General features: G+C 37.5%; 1 non-coding gene across 1 annotated transcript; it reads right to left on the reverse strand.

Moving 5' to 3' along the window:
* Positions 1-6242: 6242 nt before the first annotated feature.
* LOC126019372 (small nucleolar RNA SNORA51) lies at positions 6243-6375 on the reverse strand. The gene has a single exon (XR_007499095.1). It is a non-coding gene; the product is annotated as a small nucleolar RNA SNORA51 (small nucleolar RNA).
* Positions 6376-8763: the final 2388 nt, after the last annotated feature.

Here is an 8763-nt window from a genome sequence, read left to right on the forward strand (position 1 = left end):
TAATTTTCTAATCCATCCTGCCACTCTGAGTCTCCTAATTGCTGCCTTTAGTCCATTGACATTGACAGATATTCGCCATGGGCTTTTGTGTCATATTTCTACAGAAGTTTGGTGTGCTTGTGAGATTCATTTTTTCTTATAGTAACCCTTTTAGTTATTCTTGTAAAGTTGGTTTTGAGTCTATAAAGTTCCTAAGCTATTGTTTATTTATGAAGTTGTATAATTTTTTTTCAAATCTGAATGAGAATCTGCCTACTTAAATATTCTTGGTGAGTTTTCACTATATCACAGCACTGTTTTCAGACTCAGATGGTTTCCTTTGGTAAATCTGTTGTAAATCTTAAGGATGTTTCTTTTCTACATTATTTCCTTTTTAATCTTACTGCTTTTATTACTATCCATGGGTTTTTACCATTCTGTTTAGGGTGTTCCTTGGAATGATTTTATTAAGGTCTCTTTTAGCTTATACTTGGGCTTCAAGGATATGGTACATTCAATCTTCAACTCTGAGAATTTCTAAGCAATGATATCTTTACCTGTTGCTTCTTCATAGAGATATTCTTCCTGGCTCTCTTGGAACCCAGTAATTCTTACATTATTTCTCTTTAATTCATCCCAAAGTTTTCTTGTCACTGTTTATTTTGAAACGTTTTTTTATTTTTTATTTGGAGATTTTTTGCATCTTACTGTTTCTGTTCTCAGTAACTTTTTCTCTAAAGATGAGGCTCTTCAATGATTTTTTTCATTTTGTGTACTATGTTTTTAAGTTCTTATATTTCTGTTTATATTTTTATCATTTCTGATCTCATAGATTTCTGTGTTTTATTGAAAGTATATGCCATTTTTTGAGTTCATTGAATAACCTAAGCATTTTCTCTCTAAAGTCCATTTCAGACAAATTATGTAAGAATTTAATATTGATTGGATTTGCAGGATTGCAATCTTTACCCACAACACATGGTGGTGTGTTGAGCTGCTTTACCATAGTAATTTTTGTGGACTCAAGATGAGTCTTTCCTGTCAGACATTTCTCCACTGAAAGGGAGTTCTCAGAGGAGCTTTTTGTAAGTGGGAGACTCTCTTGTGCCTGCATATGCTGCCATCTGCTAGAGAGGCCATATCCCTGGGCATGGACTCTACTGAGCTGTGTGGGTAGGTTAAGAGTCAGTTTATTTGGGAATATCATGTAATTCCACCTCTGTGTGTTACTTTCTTCTTGCCTCCTGCTCAGGAAGCTGTGCCCCAAGCACGGCCTCTTACATATGTGGGTGGACCATGAATCCATTCAATCATTTGGGTAGGTCATCAGCTCTGCCTACAATCTGTGCACTCTCCCTCTGACCTCCGCCTGGAAGCCATTCCCCTGCCTTTTTTTTTTAATTTTATTATAGTTTTTTATTATTTATTTGTTTTTCATTCAGGATTGGGGCAAAAATAGTTTCTCAGTTGCTGCATGGTTTGTTTTCATCTTTCTCATAGTTTGGGCAGTTCCAGCTAGACTTATTTTAATGCAGGGTGGTTAAATTGTTCTCAACTCTCTTCCTACTACCTCTCTGTTTTTCCATCTATAGCTCTATATTAATAGGTTTCTTTTATTAACCTTTTTTGTTTGTTTGTTTTTTGGGTCACACCTGGTGACGCTCAGGGGTTATTCCTGGCTATGCGCTCAGAAATCTCTCCTGGCTTGGTGGACCATATGGGACACCAAGGAATCGAACTGTGGTCTTTCCTTGGCTAGCACAGGCAAGGCAGGCTCCTTACCACTTGCACCACTGCTCCAGCCCCTACATCAATACTTTCTATACTGAAAGACTAGGCACTTTTTTTGGTGGTTACAGGGTTATTACAGCTCCTTGAACATTTCTAAGAACATGATGTCCTAACAGAATGGGAATATGACCTACTTGACATTTGGTCTTCAGATCACCATGATAAAGAATATTTTATTGTTGGGAATGTCTGCTTCTCTAGGATAAGAGTGAGAAATGAGATGTAAGCTATCTAATTTGTTCAGACTTGTCCTTTCTCCAGTCTTATTTTTGACATGATAGGATCAAGCAAAAAAAACCATATGAGCAGTGTCAGATGTTTCTGGAATAAGGGTACCAGAGAAAGCACTCGAAGAATTGAGCAGATTCTTTACATGTAGGAAGCCCAGGTTTGATCCCCAGCATCACTTGTTTACTTGGATACTGCTGAGCTACCAAAAGCAAGGAGTAGCCTCTGAACACTTCTTGGTGTGGTCCCATGAAAACAAACAAATAAGTTTATGAAAAGATTCAGAACGTTATTCTTATTTGTTGCTACTAATAATTGGGGGGGGGATCTGAGTAAATTTTCATAAATATCTTATTCATTTAGATTAAGAACTATCTTGGAGAATGATTGTTCTTAGATAGGACACATTGCAGTATTTCAATCAAATTCTTTATATAAGTGATAAGCAGAGAGAATCCAAAATAGATATAATCCTTATAATCAAATAGAAACCAATTATTAAATATATATTTGAATTTTGAAATATAATAAAATTGTACCATGTAATAGTGTATTAAACTTGATATATAGTAGTATCCCTTTCACTTGAATTATACAGAGACATATATAAAAATACATACTTATAGATCAAAAAAATATTTAGTCATATATATTTTAAGAACCTAAAGGAAAATAGATTGAAATATTGGATCCTAGTGTTCTAAGTGATTACTTAACCTCTTGAAACTTTGATTTCAGTCAGAGATTGAAAAATAACTTTTAATATTTAAAAGAGGGTCATTAATTGTAGAAACCTGGATGTGTAGGTAATGGAGATCTATAAAGTAAAACAGAAAAGAAAACATTCTACTCAACAATAATTTAGAGTGGAACTGAAAACAGTCTTCCCCTAAAGCAAAAAGCATGCATGTTACATAAAAGGTTGGGATCTCTCAATGGAGGCTGGAACTTCATTAGGCCCCAGTGGCACTCCAAGCCCTCCATGTTATCATAAGGGGTTCACACAGAACTCATCAGTTGGCAACACTCCTTTGTATCAAATTGAAGACAATAGTTGTGAGCTATCTAACTGTGGACAAATAGACCCATATGCAAATCCAACTCCCTCCATACCCATGAAATAGGGAGGGAAACCTCCCTTGGGCAAAGGAACAGTGACTGGTGGGGATGAGCATCAAACCTGAAACAGGTAACTGCACAGCTCTATTGTGGCAGATAGATGGGCCCCAGGTATCTGAGAGTCATTTTCAGTAAGCAAAACAGGAGCTGGAGATTCAGGCCATAGGTTACTGGACAGTGAGTTCTGAGTCTGGGGTTGCCAATAGGGAATAAGTAATGTGAAGTGAAAACAGATCTGAAACTCTGTCTACAAGAGTGAATCTGAAGATGGTCAGAAGACACCTATAGAATCAGAGGTGGGGTGACACTATAGTGGTGAATCCTGCACAATAATGTCATGCTTAGTAAAATACTCAGACTCATATAATTGGAAATCGTAATGTTCCATTGAAAACAAATAGAAGGCATGCTTGACACCAATAGCACCAAGATGTGTTACAGAGTCCCACCTGTTTGTACACAGTAAGCCACATCTTCAAACCTCTAACACCACACTCTCCTCCTGCTCATGTCTCATAATCTACTATCAGGGGTAAAACTACCATTGACATCTAACCACATAGCACCAAACCCATCTCTGGCAGTGACTTTGAGAGCAACCTCTGAATACAAAGCATAGGGTGAGGGCTGACATTCCCCACCCACCCCCAAATCACACCTTCCCTCTTTGGGGGATGGTTCAGTTGTTTGCCACATCCTTCCTCCACTGCCACCCCTCCTGACAACTGTGAGATGAAATGTGGGATCAGAGCCACCAAACAGCCTCCTTATTAGCATCAGAACTATAGTCAAAACACATTATGCTTTGCTAATACATTTATTTTTTATGTGATGGAAATGCCATCAAAGCATAGTTAATCAGAATTGAATTAAATCATAATTGGAGCTCTTGTGCACAAGGCAGAGAAATTATTCTTTATTGTTGCAGATTGAAAACGTGCCAATTGTGATTTCAGTTTTTAAGTTAATGACCATTGTTTCCCTGAAGGGTGTGTCTGACCCTGATTCTCCAGTACAATCAGTGTCCAGTACACCTAGTACCCACACATCCGTGAATGTGGTAGTAAGCTAAGGAAGGTTTAGAATTCAGTGGCCCCTGCCAAGCAGGACATCTCTAGGTCTCTTTTTTTTTTTTTTTTTTTTTTTTGTTTTTGGGCCACACCCAGTAACGCTCAGGGGTTACTCCTGGCTATGTGCTCAGAAGTTGCTCCTGGCTTGGGGGACCATATGGGACACTGGGGGATCGAACCGCGGTCCGTCCAAGGTTAGCGCAGGCAAGGCAGGCACCTTACCTTTAGCGCCACCGCCCGGCCCCTCTAGGTCTCTTTTTTACCTATGGAGGGAAGGAGGGATGTTGAAACAGGCCACAAAGAGAAGCTTTAAGATATAAACAAAATGTTACAGTTAAATTGATTGACCTTTAACTAGAGGTTAGTACTGGGAATTCAAGTCTGGTTTCTACACTATATCCTATGTACTATATATGGTACACAGGTTCCTAGATATCCAGCACAAACATCAGAAAATCTTCAAAATTCAGGGATTGGAGAAACAGTATAGTAAGTCCACATATGGTGTCTGACCACAGCCAAGAATGTCCCTGAGCACAGAGCCAGGAGTAATCCCTGGCTGCTCCTGAGATTAGGCTCATTCCTGGGCTTTACCAAACTAAGTTAAAGCAGATCAAACTGATAGCTTCCTGAGAGAACTGGAAAATATTTATATAAATAGAATAACTCAAACAAAGATGGACCAATATGGAGACTTGAGTGATAGTACAGACGGTAGGTTGCTTGCTTTGCACATAAAGTGGCCAAGGTTTCATCCTTGGCATCTTATACAGTCCTTTGAGACCCATCAGAAGTAATCCCTGAGCACAGAGCCAGAAGTAATACCTGAGCACTGCTGGATGTGGCAAAAAATATTTTTAATAATGAAAAGAAAGGAAAGGAAAGAAAAGGAAAGGAAAAAGGAAAGGAAAGGAAAGGAAAGGAAAGGAAAGGAAAGGAAAGGAAAGGAAAGGAAAGAAAGGAAAGGAAAGCAAAGGAACCGGAAACGAAACGAAAGGAAAAAGGAAAAGGAAAGGAAAGGAAAAAGGAAAAGGAAAGGAGAAAGGAAAGGAAAGGAAAGGAAAGGAAAGGAAAGGAAAGGAAAGGAAAAAGGAAAAGGAAAGGAAAGGAAAAAGGAAAAGGAAAGGAAAGGAAAGGAAAGGAAAGGAAAGGAAAGGAAAGGAAAGGAAAGGGAAAGGGAAGGGAAGGGAAGGAAGGGAAGGGAAGGGAAGGGAAGGGAAGGGAAGGGAAGGGAAGGGAAGGGAAGGAAAGGAAAGGAAAGGAAAGGAAAGGAAAGGAAAGGAAAGGAAAGGAAAGGAAAGGAAAGGAAAGGAAAGGAAAGGAAAGGAAAAGAAAGGAAAGGAGAGGAAAGGAAAGGAAAAGAAAGGAAAGAAAAGGAAAGGAAGGGAGAGAAAGAAAGAAAGAAAGAAAGAAAGAAAGAAAGAAAGAAAGAAAGAAAGAAAGAAAGAAAGAAAGGAAAGAAAGAAAGAAAGAAAGAAAAAAGAAAGTAAGAAAGGAAAGAAAGAAAGTAAGAGAAAGAAAGAAAGAAGAGAAGAAAGAAAGAAAAGAGAAGAAAGAAAGAAAGAAAGAAAGAAAGAAAGAAAGAAAGAAAGTAAGAAAGAAAGAAAGAAAGAAAGAAAGGAAAGAAAGAAAGATAGAAAGAAAGAAAGTAAGAAAGAGAAGAAAGAAAGAAAGAAAGAAAGAAAAGGAAAGAAAGAAAGAAAGAGAAGAAAGAAAGAAAGAAAGAAAGAGAAAGAGAAAGAGAAAAGAGAGAGAGGGAGAAAGGGAGGGAGAAAGGAAGAACAAAAGAAAGAAAAAAGAAAAAGAGTAGGGAGGGAAGGAGAAAGAAAAAAATCAATTAACATGTACATAATACATCCAGAAAAGCTCCACCACCAAATCACATAGCTTTTTATTCACTATCCTTCCTTATTGTCTGCAGAAAGTTTTTGGCATTCACATCTGGGAACATTTTCTCCCAAGCCAGGGTTCAATGGTATTTTTCTTCTATTCAAAGTACTTATATAATAGGTGAGACTCTGTCATCACTTTCTTTTTTTTTTTTTTTCCATTTTTTTTTGTCCCCCAATTCACAATACATACCCGGCAAGGGGCCTGTGTTGAGGTGTATATGGGGTGCCTTTACTGTACCTCCTCTTTCTATACAGCCAGTGTAAAGAACACAGCCTGTGGTAAGATTTGGGAGGCCTTATCTTATCTTTTATTTATTTTATTTTTTTTTCTTCAGAGCAAACTAAAGTTGTTTTTTTTTGTTTGTTTGTTTTTTTAAAGTAAGAATTCATTTAAAGGACAAAATTGATTAACATAATGAGGTAAACTAATATAACATAATATAGTGACATAACATAACATATAATATAATTGATATAATAATAATATATGTAAGTCAAAGAAAATTTCTGATTAAAAACACAATTTTTTTTTCATAATGGCTTACATATCTTTCACTGTAGTATTTTGGGTACATATTCACATTGAATCAGGGGAATACCCATCACCTAATATGTCCTCTTCTCAATCAAAAATCAAATATGCTGAAAATAGGCAGAGTCCTGTCTAGAGGCTTCCAACCTCAGTTTGAGAGAGGATGTGAAAAAAGTAATTAAAATACCACAATACAAAAAAAATATCGAATTAAATAACCGATAAGCACCACAGCAATAAAGACAGGCACCACACAATAATCTCGGTTCTGAAATCAAATCATACTCAAGTGCAAAAAAGAAAGAGAAAACAAAACAAAATAAAATAAAATAATATTGGAGACATCAACCGTAATCTCCACTCCAAAATAAAGACGTCAAAAAAATGGATTAAAGACCTCGATATCAGCCCCAAAACCATAAGATATATAGAACAGCACATAGGCAAAACACTCCAGGACATTACAGGCATCTTCAAGGAGGAAACTGCACTCTCCAAGCAAGTGAAAGCAGAGATTAACAGATGGGAATATATTAAGCTGAGAAGCTTCTGCACCTCAAAGGAAATAGTGCCCAGGATACAAGAGCCACCCACTGAGTGGGAGAAACTATTCACCCAATACCCATCAGATAAGGGGCTAATCTCCAAAATATACAAGGCACTGACAGAACTTTACAAGAAAAAAAACATCTAACCCCATCAAAAAATGGGGAGAAGAAATGAACAGACACTTTGACAAAGAAGAAATACGCATGGCCAAAAGACACATGAAAAAATGTTCCACATCACTAATCATCAGGGAGATGCAAATCAAAACAACGATGAGATACCACCTCACACCCCAGAGAATGGCACACATCACAAAGAATGAGAATAAACAGTGTTGGCGGGGATGTGGAGAGAAAGGAACTCTTATCCACTGCTGGTGGGAATGCTGTCTAGTTCAACCTTTATGAAAAGCGATATGGAGATTCCTCCAAAAACTGGAAATCGAGCTCCCATACGATCCAGCTATACCACTCCTAGGAATATACCCTAGGAACACAAAAATACAATACAAAAACCCCTTCCTTACACCTATATTCATTGCAGCTCTATTTACCATAGCAAGACTCTGGAAACAACCAAGATGCCCTTCAACAGACGAATGGCTAAAGAAACTGTGGTACATATACACAATGGAATATTATGCAGCTGTCAGGAGAGATGAAGTCATGAAATTTTCCTATACATGGATGTACATGGAATCTATTATGCTGAGTGAAATAAGTCAGAGAGAGAGAGAAAAACGCAGAATGGTCTCACTCATCTATGGGTTTTAAGAAAAATGAAAGACACCCTTGTAATAATAATTTTCAGACACAAAAGAGAAAAGAGCTGGAAGTTCCAGCTCACCTCAGGAAGCTCACCACAAAGAGTGATGAGTTTAGTTAGAGAAATAACTACATTTTGAACTGTCCTAATATTGAGAATGTATGAGGGAAATGTAGAGCCTGTTTAGGGTACAGGCGGGGGTTGGGGGGGGAGGAGGGAGATTTGGGACTTGGGTGATGGGAATGTTGCACTGGTGATGGGTGGTGTTCCTTTTATGACTAAAACCCAAACACAATCATGTATGTAATCAAGGTATTTAAATAAAAAAAAAATAAAGAGTATCTGAAACTTTTACAAATGTCCCTATGATGAGGGCAGAATGGTGTTGTGAAGAAATTCTGAAGAAAAAAAAAATAGATCATTTATTCTCCTCTTGCTGCTTTCGTGGTATGTGGAAGACTTCTACTTTATCTTGGATGATAAAATCAGACCTGTTTCTAAAGATCTTGGTGGCTGTGCAGATCAGGGAATGGAGTTTATGAAGTCTTTCTTTGTGGTTCAAGCAGTTATGCTTCTTCAATGTCATTTTTTTGTTTTTTATGTGTTCTAGGTGTTTCAGAATAGTGCTACCATTCTGTGTTTTTCTTTTGTCTTCTGACTTACTTCGTTTAACATAACATGATCTAGGTCCATCCACGTTGCTGCAAAGTCTGTGATTGTATCATTTCTAACTGCCATGTAATATTCCATTGTATATATGTACCACATCTTAATGATCCATTCATCTGTTGTTGGACATCGAGGTTGGTTCCAAGATTTGGCTATTATACTGAGTGCT

The sequence above is a fragment of the Suncus etruscus genome, chromosome 9, assembly GCF_024139225.1.
Source record: "Suncus etruscus isolate mSunEtr1 chromosome 9, mSunEtr1.pri.cur, whole genome shotgun sequence".
In the NCBI taxonomy this organism is placed as follows: Eukaryota; Metazoa; Chordata; class Mammalia; order Eulipotyphla; family Soricidae; genus Suncus; species Suncus etruscus.